Raw genomic sequence first — 18,623 nt, 5'->3', positions numbered from 1 at the left:
TTATTATGTGTGGGGCACAGTTGAGTGAGAGACCAACAAAACTCCTTGTAGCACCAAAGATGAACTGAAGGTAAGGATTATGGCAGCATTCACCAACTTAAACAAGGAGACTGTCCAGAAGAGTTGCAGAAGATCCTGAAGTCATCTGGAGGCTGTGGTTGAAGCCAATGGCGATTTTATTGAATACATTTACTCTTTATTATTTCAAGATATTTTTATGTAATTTTGGTAAATATATCTGTTAAAATGAGATGTCAGTGTTATTTTCAGTTTTGTGTAATTTAGACAACAGTTTATTCACCGCACCCTGAATATATATAAAGTATATAAAGTGTGTGTGTGTGTGCGTATGTTTTTATATATATATATAAATATATATAACGGAAAAAGGGATTAATAATCCAGGTGAAATACTTAATAGACTACAGAAAGATACATGAAACTGACAAATTTGTTCTGTAATAGATGTAAAAATTCAAACAATCTGAACTCAGCAAACTGTCTTCTATCCACTCTGTAAATCTAAGATTTGGTTGTCATGTAAAATTGGCATGTTGTTACAGAGTATGTAGAGAATGTAGATAATGGATATTTATGCTCACACGTGTTTCTGATAAAATTTTGGAGAGACCTAGTTCCCTAGTGCAATAATTACATTTGTCAATTGATCCATAGTTAATCAATTGAATGAAATACAGAACAGACTTGCTCCTTCATTTTCTTCAGAGCTACAGCATACTGGCTGCAAAATAGTCATCTATTTTAGGCATGTATTTAGCCACTGCTAAATCAATCTTAGGGAAAACTTTGTTTAAATGCATTCAGTTACAATAGAATAACATATTCACTGTCACATTGGTGCTTGTGCAATTGAATTTAAATTCTAATGTTATAACTATGTTTCTACATTTAGACATAGGAATAAATTTATCTGGGAACTTAAAGATAATATTAAATATGATATTTAATGGTCAATATTGAATAGTGCTCTACTAAATGATGTGGGAAAAGTAAGGTACAACCTATGCTTCAAAGAATCATTGCTTATTCTTATATTGAACAATCATTATGTTATGATGTAATCACTTATTTAATAAAATTTTAAAATCCTTCTTTTGAAAATAGATTTATAACTAGAATCCCATCTGCCATTTCTTTGTGCAATACTGTAGTGACTCTAGCGTATTTAATAAGTTGGTATTATCAGATAGTTCGTTTAAATCCCTTTTTATTTAAAATATCTAACAATCAAATATTCTCTTTAACTTTTCTTATTTCTACATTCTTTCCTGGTCAGATATGCAGAACTTTGATGCTTACTATGATAGTTGATCCCCTTCCTTGTTGCCAGTTTGGCACTGGCCAATTACATGCTTAAAATAGATTACCTAGTTACTACTACCACCACCCTTTTGGTCAAACTTTGTGCTTGGCAGCCAGTATACTGTAGCTCTGAAGAAATTAAAGGAGTAAGCCTGTGCTCTACTTTATTGAATTGATCCATTATGGAGTGATTAATGTGATTATTGCACTTGGGAACTAGGTCTCTCCAAAATTTTATCAGACACACATGTAAGCTGACTGGAACAAAATGTATAAATATCCATTACCTGTGTACATTTTATATATATATATATGTGTGTGTGTGTGTTGATAAAGCTAGATATATGGTTCCAGTAAAATAAGGGTCGGGGAGAGTATCTAACATTAATTAATTTATCACAATCAACTGGAACTTAACTGTCAAATCCCAGGCTATATGCTGCATAAAATCTTATAAATAAAGATAAAGATAAATTAACTATCTCACCATTCCTTTTTCTTGACCCCCACTATTTTCCTCTGCTACTCTCTAAATTATACTAGGCTTTAGAAATACATTTTTCCCTAAATTCATTCTACCACAAGCATAGCAAAGGGAAGCAATGTAAGTGTTTTGGTTTCTAGTACTGATGTAAATTGTGCTAAAAAATGGTTTATCTTTTATATTGGAAATCTATATGGTCGTCTTCATCTGAGGAGAGTGGTTTCTTTCAAACTGATGTAATGTTTGCATTGGTCAATTAAATGGAGCTGCTTGAAATGGCCATAATTCATTGATACCCGGATATCCTTGTTACTTATTTGCTTTATATAATGAACACAGTATATATTTTTATGAGTTACTAATAATTTCATGCAATGAAAATGACTCAGACAGCATTTTATAACACATCTGGTGTCTACAAGCTAAAATAGGAGAAAAGATGAGAAGGTTGATGTAAAATGTGGAAGGGTGAAAATACTGGAAAATGAAAGGAAAAAGAAAAAGAACAGTATACTATATGTGTGTGTGTGTGTGTGTGTGTATGTGAATAAGTGAACACATACACACATATACACATTCAGGTTCAGTCACACTGTGTGGCACCTTGGGCAAATGCTTCCTACTATAGCCTTGGACTGACCAAAGCTTTGCAAATGGATTTGGTAAAAGGAAACTAAAAGAAGCCCTTTGTATATATACATGTGTGTGTGTGTGTGCATACATGTATGTATGTGTGGCCTTAGTGTCTGTGTTTTCCCACCACCACTGCTTGACAACCAATGCTGGTGTGTTTATGTCCCAGTAACTTAGTGGCCACAGTCTAATTGATTGAAAGAAGCAAGGGAATAAAAGAATATACAATAGGCTTCATACAATTTTTGTTTACCAAATTCATTTGCAAGGCCTTGGGCAGCGCAAGGCTCTTGTAGAAGACAATTGCCCAAGGTGTCTTGCTGTGAGATTGAACCTGAAACAACATAGTTTGGAAACAAACTTTTTAACTACACAGTCTGCACCTATTTATATACTTAATATATGTATGTATAAACATGTGTATGTGTGTAAGAGAGAGAGGGGGGAGGGAGGGAGAGAGAAAGAGAGAGAGAATTTGTGTGCATGAATGTCAGTTTCATGTCATCTTTAGCATTGTTAGAATAAAAGACAGTGAAATTGTTTTTCTCTGGCAGACAACTTTTCTGTAATTTGGTGGATGTGTGAGGACCACTTAAATGAAAAACAATCTTATTTAAAAAATTGAGAAATGGTTCACAACTTTCTTGTTGCAACAGTAACAACATCCAGCCATAGAAATTTGTCTCAATAAGCTTCATCTAACACAGGCCAACATGGAAAAATGGATGTAAAAACAATGATGATGATGATTATGAGTGTGCAGGAGATGTTTGTGAGGAGTGTATTAATAATCTGTAGGTCTACTATGTAAGATGCAGTAAGAATCTCAGATAGGCCAGGGTGGAGAAGGTATGGAGTAGCCATGCAAAAGGTAAAGGGAACCTGTTTGTCACTAAGCTAGCTGTGATATAACACATCTTGCTTTGGGCTCTCAACTCTAATGGAGTTGTAGAGACAGTCATGACAGAATTAGGGATCAGGGCCTTGTAAACAATTTGCCTGTTCATTCCTTGATACTATCTGTCCATCTTTTTCTTTGATCATCTCTTCTTCCTGCCCCCCTCCACAGTTTCTTGAATGTTTTTTTGCAAGGTCATTGGATCTTATTATATGGCCATACCATTTCAGTTTTCTTTTTTTCACTTTTTCGAGTAGATTTTGATGAGAGTCAATGAGAAGCTGGATGGTTTCGAAAATGGAAATTAAATGATGATGATGACAATGACAACGATGATGAAGATACAGAGAAAATCAGAACTTTCGCAAAAATAACCTTTTCAGGTGTGCCATGGAAAGAAGTATAGTGTATTGCTATGGATGGCAATAGTAATAAGCTTTAAAGCTTCTAGTGAACAAAACCTGATCAGAAAAGAAAGGTTGATGCTAATGAAGCTCTAAAATATGGAAATTCTGAATTCCAGAAAGTTCAAGTCTGCTGTGGAGGAAATCTATTATTTCTTGAATCTGTGTTAACCAGTTTGGCTGTCATCCAGTGCAGTGGTAGCTAATGCATCTGAAGCATATCTTCAAGAATCTAGAATGATAACAATAACATAGTTGATCATTCTAGTAGAGAATATTGTCCCAACAAACTTTTAATTATTTCAGAAAATGAAAACCATTTTAAGTGCTTCATATCCTAACCTTTTGGAAGGCTAGATCTACAATAAAGGATGTTCACATACAAATTACCTAATTGCTTATCTGAACAGCTCCCACCATGTTATAGCTTTGCTCAGACTGACCTGATCAAGGTTCCTTCATTTTCTCACAAAATACCTCAAACTTATTTTTTATGAAGTCTTCTAGAATGAACTGTGCTCATGACCCTTTTTAGAGTAATGAAGACTGGCTGGTGGAAGAGAGGAAGTTATCTTCAGCCTTGGAGAGTTGGACTGAATACTTGCAACAGAGGGCCAAGTGATATTAAACTTAGTAACAGGTTAAGTATTCACTCAAGAACAGGGCTAGTCCTTTTAACAAACTTCGATTTAGTTTCTGACAATAAAATTTCACTCACATGGGACTTATCACCAGAATCTAAAGACATACAGAAATAGACTGAATAATGGAAAGAATATATGTCCTGACTGTCACATAGTACCTATACAGTTCATCATTGAATATTGTCATCCTCAGCCTACCAGAGGCATGGTATATTCCAAACAAAAGGTTTGTTCAGTCAATGTTTATATTCTTTGATGATACCACAGCACAGAATCACACTTTCATTAGTGTGCATGTGTCAATCTGATTAACCTTGGCTGGGCTGCCTGGATGAGGGTGTCTGATGCTGAAAGATACAAAACATCTAATGACTCCAGATCAAATTACTGTTAATGCATCTAGAGCTCATCCAGGGAATGTTATCTTACACATCTGTATCCAATTTATTATTATATGTTCATAAGATGGTGAGTTGGCAGAATCATTACTGCAACATACAAAATGCTTAGTGGCATTTTTTCTGACTTTACATTCTGAGTTTAAATGTTGCTGAAAGTGATTTTGCCTTTTATCCTTTCAGGTTCAATAAAATAAGTACTATTTGAGCATGGGGATCAATGTTATTGACTTACCCAACCTCTCAAATTTGCTGGCCTTGTGCCAAAATAAGAAAAGATTATTATTATATGTTCATATCTTACATTTACTGGGCATATTTCTTCCATGTATCAGACATATAACTGATATTTAGGAAAAAGACAATCCCATAATGATTGACTTTCTAAAAACAGCATCAATTCATCCTTAAATTTTTTGGAAACTTATTAAAAACTGGTGATAAATCAAAGAACTGAGTATCAAGTTGAAATCTTTTTAACCTCTTACCTGAATCTGAAATTGTGTTGACATGGTTAAAACAGATTATTATATTGAATACTCAGTTATCTTGATGTAGTGGGGAGAATCATGCTCCTATTTTCTACTTGAATAAAGTATTAATGATTATAGGCTTACCTGTAACCTGTCGTAGAGGAATCCCCCAATATAATTCGAAGGTTACCATAGTTACATCAAATCTCAATTTATTAACATTTAAAAATCTCTGTTGAAGTAATTTTTTCTTTCGATCTTTACAGCCTAATAATCATCAGATATTTTCCCTTTAAAAAATTTCGCGAAAATTTTAATGGTTTTCATTATAAAGTATTTGTAAAAACAACAAAATATTAAAATCTCTTTAATTTTGATTTCTCCTATATAGGGTGTCAGTAGTTGTGGCTGACAAAGATCGCGTGGCACCGTTCCCAATCTTCCATGGTGATGATAATCGAGATCTCACTACATCTCGCCGACACAAACGTTAAGTAATATGGCGTTGAACGCCTGTAAGTGGTCGGGTTTACCGTCGTTACCTTAACTTTCGAGTTGTCGACATCGCTTCTCTCACACCTTCGACCCTCAGTAGAGTCTCAGGTGAGGAAATATTTTTATTGATTATATCGTATAAGTACTCTGCCATGAGGAGTAGGAAAATAGTTTCATTGTAATTGATTATTTGTAGTATAAGACATGAGGATGGGGAGGGGGTATTACAATTCAGCTTCCGCCCTGCTAAGACATTGGGGTACTGTTATCACTATGAATCCATTCTAAATACATCTGCAACAGTTATTATCCAGAACCACACCTATCTAGGGTTTTTGATGCTGGCTCTCCGACCAAGTTGCCTATACCGAAAACTTAGCACGTGATCACAAAATGAGGGTCTATTTGTCAATTCATCTTCTTTATCAGTTTTCGGAGAATATGTAAAATAACTATTTTAATCCGATGATTAAATTTAAATTTAAGTTTTTCGTAATAGATCATTTCTCTGTTTACTAGAATCGATAGTTAATTAATTCTCAGTTTACAAAGATTAATTCCATCCTAATTTTAATTGAATCTTGACTTTCCCGTTAGATTTCAGTATTATAATCAATTTCGATTATACCAGAATATAGTTGATTGATTAAAGGTGATCATTATTTTTGTGAAAGACATTACTGTCAAGCATTTCATCTTCAATTTTTCCCCTATTAAGATATGTCCTTTTGTTTAGGTAAATACAACAATATCTGTTTCAACACACGAGTTCACATAAGGTGTCTTGCAACACAAATTCATAAATCTCTTTGCTAAGTAAATATATTTTAATATAGCTTCATCTTATGTGTTTATCAACTATTTGCATTTGTTTCGTAATCTTTTTACTTATGTATTTCATGTTAAGAAGTGCTTTTATTTAGATGGTTCTTTTAAGTTCTTCACCGTTTGAGTTTTTTTTACCGATGTGAAATTGATACTCCGAATAACTATTTTAGTGATAACTACAGATTTGTTTTTTGTAATTGTTTATAGCGAACAATATTTTTTAGAGATTGTTTTAGCCTGTCTATCGCTTCACCTTAATTTAATTATGCTACCATTTCCTTAAAGGTAAAATGATAGACAGTTATCTTAATAAAAAATATCATTTCGGTGTCCATAACCAATTATTCTAACTATCCTTACAACCATCGCTTATTTATCATCTGTAATCTAGTTGTTGCTTTTCAAAAGCCGATCTTCAACACATTCTCCCAAACGCTGTCAAACTGTTTCATTCTCCATCTAATTCTGCTTCGACTCAATTCTATTTAGATTTCCCCCTTTGAAACACGTTTTTGTTTCCACTATTAAATTCCTGTCGTCCTGATTCAGCAGACCCTATGATCAAAGGCGTTCCAATCGTGATTATCTAATAATTTTTTTTTTAGTGTAGACATTATAGTCACGACTATATTATCCAATGTGTGTATGTGCTTTAAGACTGTAGGGGGATTTCGCGGCTGTTTCTAGCAGATCGAAATACCACGTTGGGGCTCCCTCAGATTATTTTGTAATAGGCCAGTTTTTGCGAAGAAGGGTACAATATGTTATTGATATTTATTTTCGTACACGTATGTTCTCCTGTAATGGCTTTAAAACATGATAATTTAGAATTTAAATGAAGAAAATTCTTGTTGAATATGAATATTTGGGAAAAGAACGTCTATGAATATAATATGTGTGTAATATTTAACTGACAACACAAAACATTATCATTTTAGGAAAATATGTTTAACTTATTACGATAAAGTTTTTAATTTCTATGATTTATTTATTATTTAGGGAGTAGATTTTCGATATAAAATTCTTCGGCGGAGTTTTAGAACAGATGTCAGCTATTCCAGTAAGAAAGGTGAGAGAAAAACTGTCATGGATTTTTCACTTAGATATATGTTGATTATGCTCAGTACGCCGGTTTGAACAAATATTACTTGTAAGCTAGTCAGAGTTGACCGGATTGAGTGATAAAGCTCCGAAACTCTCCAAGCTGAGGTACCAAGTGTTTCAAATTGTTTTCTGGACTCATATTCTGGTTTGGTTTCTTTTTTGTTTACTGTATTTATTTCTGATGGGTCACTAGTAGTATTTTGCTTTACATTCAGCCAAAATCCAGCTTTAAAATGTTTTTGTTACCTAGCGTTATGTTTTTAAATTGTTAGACTGATAGTTTCACTTTTAATGCCCTCCTAAACTGAGAAATGTAAGATTTTGTATGACTAATGTTCTTGATGCTTGCAGGAAAGAATTTAGAAGGATGTATTTTTTGAGAAGGAAGGCTTAAATAAAATATGTATTTCTAATAGCGTGTATGAAATGTGGTACAATGAGATAGATGGAACAGTATTAGAAGCAGAAGCGATGACAAAGTTCATCTCAGTTGTGTTTTGCTGTAGCCATTTTCTCAGTTATTGCACTGTTTTTCAGATAATTTTCTTCATTGTTCAAATCAAAATACAAAAAAGTATGATTGTAAGAAAAAATACCTTGAATAATTCTTTTATAAGGCCATTTTTCTGTTGAAGGCCAGCAGAACATTCTTTAGAATTTTTCATTCTCACAGGTCATACTCCATCAAATTTATTTTCTGCAATTGTTTCACTACTCTCAGCATCTTAACATCTGTTTTCTCATGTTAACATTAGTTGGACAAGTCTGCAATGTAGCATGTCATCATTTACTCAGTCATGCCTTATTTCATTAAAGGGCACAAATTTCACCTTATCATTTCTTCCCATATTTTTCTTGGACTTTTTCACTACAGTTGTGCTTCACCATCAACTGATAACAATTTTTCAGCTAGTGTGTGTCATCCAACTACATTACATATTCACAGCTGTCTTTCCTGCACACTGATCAATGTTTTTGATATCCTAGCTTCTTCCTCAACTCATTTGTACTCAATCTTTATGGTAGATTATCATCATCATCATCGTTTAACGTCCGTTTTTCATACTAGCATGGGTTGGACGGTTCGACCGGGGTCTGGGAAGCCAGGAGGCTGCACCAGGATCCAGTCTGATCTGGCAGTGTTTCTACAGCTGGATGCCCTTCCTAACGCCAACCACTCCGTGAGTATAGTGGATGCTTTTTACGTGCCACCGGCACGGGTATCACAACTACAATTTCCATTTGATTTTTATTTTGATGTTGATGTACTTGACTCAGTAGGTCTCCTCAAGCACAGCAGGTCACCCTATGATCCAAGGTAAGCACAGCAGGTCGTTCTATGATCCAAGGTACTTTTGAATGGGCTGAGGCTGGTTATGCGAAACTGGTGTAGGATACAGCCATGAACTCACTTTATTTGTCCGGTCTTCGCAGTGACAGTGTATCTTCAGAGGTCTCGGTCTTTCGTCATTGCCTCTATGAGGCCCAACGTTCAAAGGTCATGCTTGACCACCTCATCCCATGTCTTCCTGGGTCTACCTCTACCCCAGATTCCTTCAACTGTTTGGGTGTGGCTTATTTCTACATCATTTCTCTCCAGTTGCTGTATATCTTCCTCTCTTGCTACCAAGAGGAAAAACTCATTAGTACCTGAAGAAATAACAAAGCTTTAACTATCCTTTCTATTGTTCTTGTTTTCATAATCTCACCAAGTCCATCTCCAGCTCTAATTGCATCATAGGTAATTTACTTTCATTTCAAGGCTGGCTCTCCTAGTAATCACTCTTGTGCTGAAGGTCTGCTTTTGTGTCAGTCTTTCATATGCAAACCTTGAGGGTATGCTAGAATCAATAATGTGTCAGATCTGAGAGTCCGCAATAGGCCAATTTAATATCAAACTGATGACATATGAATGAAACTCCAGTAGACATCCTTTCAAGTTTCAAGCTTTTCCAACAATTTTTAAACAGATTCTATAATGTGAGCTAAGTTATTGCCTACATAGAAGCTCCCTAGTATTTCTAGCTTGAAGTACTATGTGATGTCAAGGATTATAAAAAAAAAACAAAAAACAATCCATATGAACCTGTTCGTAAAATTACTGGATTCATTATCAATTCTGACTGAATGCTGAATTTTCTCACTGGCTGTTCATCCACAGATTACCTTCTTTGTATCTGTTGCATTGTAGAACAGTGGACTGTTCTTCATGTTAGCAGATGCTAGGTATCATTGCTTGTAATGGATGAACTTTTCACTTTAAGTGTTTCTCACCAGAAACACCTTAAAATGTATTTCCATGTCCAGGTACGAACCTGAAATATATCTGATCAAATCTAACTCAATCTTGCATTAACTTTGCACCGATTCTTTGAACTGTTAACTTAAGAATTCTTTAATGTTACTGCAATTAGTGCATCTTTGTATTTGTAACAGTAGATACCAATTATTGGAGATACCTTTCTTCATAAACTTGATTAAATAAGTAAGTATCTTGTTTAATAGGAATTCTATCTAAAGCCTTTAACATTTCAGCAAATATTCTGCAGTTTTGCTAAAATCACCCATCTTTACTTTTTGAGTAGCTTCTACCTACTACTGGAACTCATGCAAGACAACCATTTATGAAGCATTAAATGGCTTTATGCATTACATAGTTTTGAAGCCTTCAAAATTGCACTTTATTCTTGTCATTTGCCAAAAGGATCTCTTCTAACTCCCCCTGTCTACCACTCTTCAAAATTATTGCTCTGTAGGTAGTATTCTTGCAAAGACAACTCCTATGTTTACTACCCACTGCATATACAACTTTACATTGCACACATATAAGTACAACTCTATCAAAATTTTACTTCTTCATTCTGCAACTTTCTTCATCAAGTACACATGTATACTAAGTACAGAAACACTCTGATCACTGCAAACCAACAAGGCCATGACAAAATCCCTTCCATTATACTCAAACAGTGCACCTCAGAGAGCACTTCGATATTTGCCTAAGTTTTCAAGTTTTTTCTTTCTACAACAATCTGTCTTTAAATCTATAAATATCCAATCAGTGTGTCCCATTCTCTCGAAGGTTAATCTTTCTGACCTTACCAACCACTGTCCTAAGAGCAAATGATATTTAATGGGTTTGGGATATTCTTAACTGAATAATCTAAGTGTTTTTGCTGTAGGGTTTTTTTTGTGGAGTAGGCCCTAGTACATTTGGTGTCTCACCAGCCATTCAGTTATTGTATAGCTGTGTCTATGCAAACATTCTGTCATGTAGGAGCTCAAAATACTGTAGTATTACCAGCAGATTGTAATAGCATAGAATAAATAGAAAACTCAATATGTTTGTTGAGTGCATATATATATTATTACAGTACAAAGGTTCGAAGTATTAAGATGGTTGTCAGTTTTACTACTGTTGTGTAATGAATAAAAAACCTTTGATGTTATCTAATCTAATGAAGGTACAGTTGTAAACATTCTCAAATTTAGTAACCATAACATTGGTATAAACTGGGATGATGGTCTAGCTGTAACTACCCATGTCAATATCTGTATCTGAGATAGGTTTAGAAAAAAGAACTGATTAGTACCTTTCACAGGCTAACTTTCTGGATATTACCCTTGATTTATTTACACAGACAAACCCTATAGCAAACTTCTAAAACATTCAAATATAACTCTTAGTTAAAAACATTCAAATAAAAACCTCCAATGTCAAAAGTTCTTTGATTGAACTGAACCTTACAATAATGCTTTAGCAAATAGTGGATTCATCAATACACAGATTAGTTACACACCTAACTTATCAACCTCATTGACCCAAGAATATACATCAGAATATATGTTCATCTCACACCCTTCTCTCTAAATGTAAAGACTAACATGAATAAGAATTTTTGAAGTTGATAGATAAGTATTTTCCCAGTCAGCATAGTTACAGGACTATGTTTAAAGTACAAATTACAAAATTACATGAAAGTGACCTACAAGTTTTGATAGTTTTTCAGGAGAAACATTTATTGATTTTAAGGCGGTGCTCCAACATTGCAGGAGTGAAATGACTGAAACAAATAAAAGAATAAAACTCTAATCTCCTTCAAAATAGGATCCGCTGATTTCAATACACTTGTAGTGCTCCAACCTCTTTGTGAAGGCCCCATGAAAGTTCTCCAAAGTGAGGGTGTCCAGAACCCTTGTAATAGCCTCCTTCATCATCTTCAGCTTGGGGATCAACCAAAAGTCGCAGGGAGCAAGGTCTGAACTGTAGGAAGGGTGAGGGACAGTTCTGATGCCCATCTCTGTCAAGTAGTTGGTTACCGAGATGGAATTGTGGAGTAGCACATTGTCCCAGTGTAGGTGCTATTGACCTGAGTGGAAGACCTCTGACCTTTTGCGATGAAATCTCTTCTTCAACTCCTTCAAAACTTCCACAAAGTACTCTTTGTTAACCATATGGCCAGACGAAACTCAGTGGATGTAGATAATGCCCTTGCTTTCGTAAGAAAGGATCATCATGAGCTGCTCAGTGGACTTTCTTTGTCTGGTTTCTTGTGCCAGCATAAAGCAGATGCTCAGCTCATACAAGTTAAATCTATAAGCAGTCTGGAGTGTTTCATAAGTTTCTGTAGTGTTTTGCCAAATTTAACACAGAACTCTATTGCATAGCAAGCTTCCAAATTATCTTCACATCCTGACTGCATTCTGCAAACTAGTCAGCTGTGACAAGCAGTGATTAGTAGGGTGTGTTTAAAGTATTGTTACAGCTGTCTCCTTCAATCTAGAATAATAAAAATTGGTAGGTCAGCTTATTAGATGTACTGTAATGACATACGAAACTTACAATAATCTACAACAGTTATAACTGCTACTCCTAAACTAAAAGACATCTCAAAACTTATGGAATGCACCTCGTATAGTAGTACTCTCGACAGTAAAAGCATAATAACAATCTACACTCACAGTTAAAGAACAAAGTAAAAGAATCATGCCTACACACTGAAACCAAGAACTATATTTTAATATTTGATGGAAGTCAAATACAACATCAAGGACACTTCTTCGTACTATAACATCTCACAGTACTAAAAACTCCTTTTTCTCCTGTGTAACAGTAGAAAAAGTTACCCCATTTGTCTGTACATGTAACGGTATATAAGAGCAAATAACCTCAATAAATCCAATGATTGTCTCCCTTACATCATAGAATTGAAACGTTTACAGATTACAAGAGAAACAACTAATTGATAAACGAATTATCCTTGTTTCTTTATGAAAACTGCTTGACACACAGAGCAGAACTGAAACTAGTTCAATTCTTACTTGGACAAACCACTGTTGCTGAATATTGGATATATATCACGTGATGAAACATGATTTGAACCTTGTATTGTAACAATACATACATACATGGGCAACCCTTAGGAAGGTGCTCCTGAAATTGACCTGAGTAGACAATCATGAAAGAAAGCAGAGAGGGAGGAAGAAATAGATAGATAGATAGAGAGGGGTGGGGTTGCAAAGAAGAGAACTACTTTCCTGGCTAACCTCAATATGTTTACAAAACTGCTCATTCAGAAGAGGTCTGGATGCTTCACATGTTCCAAAGACATCATCAATGAACATATTATGAGTAATTAGAGTATCATCAGAAAATGCCAACCATTGGGTTGATCCATGCAATGTGCTGATAACATTATGCAAGCCAATGTCAGAATTCAATTTGAAGGAATTTTGCTTGAGGGAAGTGACAAAAATAGTAAGACCTAGCCCAGCACCAGGTTTAGATGGTGTATCTTATAAAGTCTAAAAGAACTGCTCAAAGCTACCCCATTGGTTTTGAGGGCCCTGAATTTGATTGAGAAGAGAAGGAAGAGTGTCTAGCCATAGAGGTATGCTGAGGGAATATATATATATATATATATATATATATATATATATATATATATGTATATATATCCAAGAGGAGAGAGAGCCCAGAAAAATCAACCAGTTTTGTGTCTTTCCCTTGCTTGGCATGGAGAGCAATATTTTTTTTGGTATTGGTATTCATCTTTCTACTAAGTAAGGATTACATTGACATGTTAGTATAGAAAGAAGGTATACCAGGAGTTCTTTGTTGCTTTAAACCCACAAATGTAGTAGCCCTACTTATGAAGAAGGCAACAAAGAAAAGAGGGGACCTGACTGTACTATGGCTAGATCTGACAAATACCTATGGTTCATACAAACTGGAGGAAAATGCACTGGACATAAACAGCAGTAGACAAAAAAATATTTATCATTGACTAGTTCAGTTTGAGGGTTTCCTTTTGCTAGCTGACATCTGACTGGCACCAGTTGGAAGTGGGGATTATCACTGGGGGTACCATTGTGGGGTCCCTCTGCATTGGCAGAGACAGCAAAGAAGGAGTGCTGGTTCCATTAGCAAATAGAGCAACCATCCAGTAGAGCCTTCATAAATGGCCTCACAATGACAACAACTGCATATGAAGCCAGATCCTCCAGGAATTAGAGAAGCTTGTGGTGTGGATGCAAATGAGTTTCAAGTCCTAAGGAAAATTACTAAATTCCAGTGGGAGAAAATTAGATGATGTTTGTTGAAGAAAAATCAATGAAAAGTCTCAGGAAGGTTTTCAATAGCAGTCTGAAGGACACATACTCCAACAAAGTAACCAGAGCTGACCTAGTGAGCTAGTTGAGAGCTGTAGACAAGTCTAAATTCTCAGGAAGATTCAAGATCTGAATCTATCAACAAAGGATCCTCCCTAGAATCCTCTGGTTTCTGCTTATTTATGAAGTCCCCATCACTGTAGTGTGGAGCCATTTTGAGCTACCATCTTTGTAGATGACTGAGTTTGCTATATAGCTTTAGCAATATTGGCTGTACAGGAGCAGTAACAAGCTTAGGGTGACACAAGCACTGGGACACCTATAGGACACCAGTTCAGAGGATACCAAAGTTTCTGGTACAGAGGGCATGGAGGAAGTGTAAGGCAACTGAAGTTTTTCTGCAGACAGTAGAGCAATGGAAACAAGGCTCTTCTTGGGAGTTTCACTAAGGGCTGGGCTGAACTCAGGAGGAGTGCAACAGGTTCCACATATGATACAGCTAGTTAGAAGGAAAGGCAGAAGCTGGTGCAAGTGTCTAAGCAAAGAGCAGTGACAATGCATAAGCTGGGTCTCTGGATGAAATGGGAGCAGGTGATAGAACAGAATGTCATCCAACAAAACATCTGGAAATAGAATTCAAAAGGATAAAGTTTTTGATTCAGGGTTTTATATCTTCTCTAGCATATCCAACCTATTTATATAGGTTGGATTTGTTGGAGAAGATATAGAACTATGCCCTACATAGATAGGGCATAGTACAAAGTTTTGCATGACACATTCTAAGGCAGGATCCCTTGAATAAATGCAGGGCAGCTGCTTCAAGGTATTGTGTGAGGAACACTATCCTTGGAGACATCCAGAATCTCAATACCATCACTGAGACAATCAGCAAAAGGATCAGTAACAGAAGAAATATTTATACTACAGTCAGGGAGATAGTCTTTACTAAAGAAGAAGGGCGATCAAAGTAAAGATCCAAGAAGATATCTGTTAATTTGCTTTCTACTGTGGGTTACTTGCTGATAAGACTAGACCTTGAGAAACAATTGAAATTCCCTTCACATATTACCTAGCTCTTCCTGAGACCAGATATTGTCTTGATTTCTGGGGAGCCTAGGCGGAGTGATGGAAGAAATGCAAGAGAGGAAAAGAGTGAAGTACCAGAGGTTGGGGATGGACTGTTTCAGGAATTGGTGGAAGAAAATATTTGCTAGTGAAGGTGGGTTGTCAAGAATTCACAGACAGTCTACTAAGTAAGGCAAATGAAATCCTACATGAGTAAAAGAGTCATCAGGAATAATATAATGGATGCAGAGTAAGCTTCTTGATGGCTCTAGCTAAAAAGATGTGAGATGGTGTGTGTTGTAAGATCTGAAACACGTAGTGACTTCAGAGTGTAACATTGGTAACATTTCTAAGAATTGTACCACTCGCTCGCTCGTTCTCTCTCTCGATATATATATATATATATCATCATCATCATCATCATTTAATGACTACTTTCTATGCTGGCATGGGTCGGATGGTTTGACTGACGTCTGGCAAGTCAGTGGGCTGCACTGGGCTCCAATCTCATCTGGCAATGTTTCTACAGCTGGATGCCCTTCTTAATGTCAGCCACTCCGAGAGTGTAGTGGGTACTTTTTATGTGCCACCAGTACAGGGGCCAATCTGGGGGCACTGGCATCAACCATGTTCAGATGGTACTTTTTACGTGGCACTGACATGGGAGACAATCAGGGGCACTGGCATTGAGCACATTCGGATGATAAGTTTTACATGTCTCCAGCAAGGGAGCCAGACACGGAACACTGGCATTGACCATGTACAGATGGTGCATTTCACGTACCACCGGCATGGAAGCCATTCAAGCGGCACTGGCCATGGCTACGATTTTGATTTTACTTAACTCAACAGTTCTTCTCAAGCATATCATATTGCCTGATGCTTTTATATATATATATATATATATATATATATATATATATATATATATATATATATATATTATATTATATATTAGGCATAGCGCACCCACCCCCACTACTAACTTGGTCGCCCAGATAGCGGAAGCTATCGACTACCTCTAGTTTTTCACCCTGGAATGAGATAGAAGTTGTTTCCTGTTTGTTTGCAGTCTTTATTGCACCTGAACATCTGCCACAAACAAAAACTAACTTGCTAGTTAACCTGCCTTTGATGTTGCTGCACCTCTTATGTGTCCATAGCTTGCACCGGGTACATCTTATAGAGTTACTACCTACTCCTTTTCTACATACTGAGCAGGGCCATCTACCTGAAGGGGTTTGTGTTTTATCTACCTTCCTACTTATTAGGATTTTGGTTTTAGCTAGGTTGACTCTAAGGCCCTTCAGTTCTAGACCTTGCTTCCACACCTGAAACTTCTCCTCTAGTTCTGATAGTGACTCCGCAATTAGGGCAAGGTCATCAGCATAGAGGAGCTCCCAGGGGCAACCTGTCTTGAACTCCTCTGTGATTGCCTGGAGGACTATGGTAAATAATAGGGGGCTGAGGACGGAACCTTGGTGGACCCCTACCTCTACCCGGAATTCATTGCTGTACTCATTTCCAACCCTCACCTTACTGGCCGCATCTCTGTACATGGCTCGCACAGCTCTCACTAGCCATTCTTCTATCCCAAGTTTCCTCATTGACCACCAGATAAGGGATCGGGGGACCCTGTCAAAGGCTTTCTCCATGTCAACGAAAGCCAGGTACAGAGGTTTATCCTTGGCTAGGTATTTCTCTTGCAACTGTCTCACTAGAAATAAGGCATCAGTAGTGCTTTTACCTGGCACGAACCCAAACTGCATCTCATCTAAATTGATTCGCTCCCTAATTAGTTGGGCTATGACCCTCTCTGTAACTTTCATAACCTGATCTAACAGCTTGATGCCTCTGTAATTATTTGTATCTAAAGCGTCCCCTTTACCTTTGTAGCAGTTGACTATGATGCTGCTACACCAGTCATAGGGTATGACTCCTTCGTGTATCACCTGGTTCGTAATACGGGTGACTAGGCTATAGCCAACACTGCCAGATATTTTGAGCATCTCTGCAGTGATTCCTGATGGGCCGGGGGCTTTCCCGGTCTTCATACTCTTAATTGCTTTATCTACCCTGGTACTATCAACTCGGATAGCTGGTCCCTCTATTGGGTCGACATAAGGCAGGCTCTCTTTCTCCCATTCATTCTCTTTATTAAGCAATCTATCGTAGTGGCATCTCCAGACCTCTTTCTTTGCATCCTCATTTAATGCAAGCGTACCATCATCCATGCGAACACATTTCTCTCCTACAACATCACTATTCTCTCTCCTACACTGTCTTGCAACCCGAAATACCTCGAGTGTAGCTGCTAGAATAAGAATAGCCTGGGCAAAGTTTAGAGAGCTCTTACCCCTGCTGGCGACAAAGGGACTCTCACTCAGAGTAAAAGGCAGACTGTATGACGCATGCGTACGAACAACCATGCTACATGGCAGTGAAACATGGGCTGTAACTGCTGAGGACATACGTAAGCTCGCAAGGAATGAAGCCAGTATGCTCCGTTGGATGTGTAATGTCAATGTGAATACCCGTCAGAGTGTAAGTATCTTGAGAGAAAAGCTGAACATTAGAAGCATCAGTTGTGGCGTGCAAGAGAGACGATTGCGCTGGTATGGACATGTGGTGAGAATGGAGGAGGATAGCTGCGTGAAAAAGTGCCACACCCTAACAGTTGAGGGAACCCGTGGAAGAGGTAGGCCCAGGAAGACCTGGGCTGAGGTGGTGAGGCAAGACCTTCGTACATTGGGCCTCACCGAGGCGATGACTACGGACCGAGACCTTTGGAAATGGGCTGTGCGTGAGAAGACCCGGCAAGCCAAGTAAGATCGTTGCCAGTGCCCCTGGACTGGTTCTTGTGCGGGTGGCACATGAGATGCACCATTTTGAGCGTGGCCGTCGCCAGTACCGCCTGACTGGCTCCTGTAGGATTTTCGAGCGAGATCGTTGCCAGTGCCCCTGGACTGGCTTGTGCGGGTGGCACATAAAAGACACCATTTCGAGCGTGGCCGTTTTCGTGCGGGTGACACGTAAAAGCACCCACTACACTCTCTGAGTGGTTGGCGTTAGGAAGGGCATCCAGCTGTAGAAACTCTGCCAAATCAGACTGGAGCCTGGTGTTGCCATCCGGTTTCACCAGTCCTCAGTCAAATCGTCCAACCCATGCTAGCATGGAAAGCGGACGTTAAACGATGATGATGATGATGATGATTAGGCATAGGAGTGGCTATATGGTAAGTAGCTTGCTTACCAACCACATGCT

The 18,623-nt window shown here is 37.3% G+C and overlaps 1 protein-coding gene and 1 long non-coding RNA gene across 5 annotated transcripts in view; one reads left to right on the top strand and one right to left on the bottom strand.

Moving 5' to 3' along the window:
- Positions 1–270: 270 nt before the first annotated feature.
- Positions 271–5,715, bottom strand: LOC149134048 (uncharacterized). Its single transcript, XR_016243109.1, has 2 exons — positions 5,402–5,715; positions 271–3,974 (listed from the first exon to the last, which is right to left on the bottom strand). It is a non-coding gene; the product is annotated as an uncharacterized LOC149134048 (long non-coding RNA).
- A 25-nt stretch (positions 5,716–5,740) lies between these two features.
- LOC106883347 (cullin-2) overlaps positions 5,741–18,623 on the top strand; it is a 145,837-nt gene continuing 132,954 nt past the window's right edge. For 2 of the 4 annotated variants that reach the window (XM_052970574.2, XM_052970573.2), the window contains exons 1-2: positions 5,741–5,860; positions 7,580–7,649. The gene's annotated coding sequence lies outside the window, so the exon portion shown is untranslated. The remainder of the gene's footprint in view (positions 5,861–7,579; positions 7,650–18,623) is intronic. The other 2 variants (XM_052970572.2, XM_052970571.2) reach the window with 1 other exon arrangement.

The sequence above is a fragment of the Octopus bimaculoides genome, chromosome 9 (genome assembly GCF_046866305.1).
Source record: "Octopus bimaculoides isolate indiv1 chromosome 9, ASM4686630v1, whole genome shotgun sequence".
Lineage (NCBI taxonomy): Eukaryota > Metazoa > Mollusca > Cephalopoda > Octopoda > Octopodidae > Octopus > Octopus bimaculoides.
The sequence above is the reverse complement of the archived record's forward strand: the minus strand, read 5'-3'. Positions and strand labels throughout refer to the sequence as shown.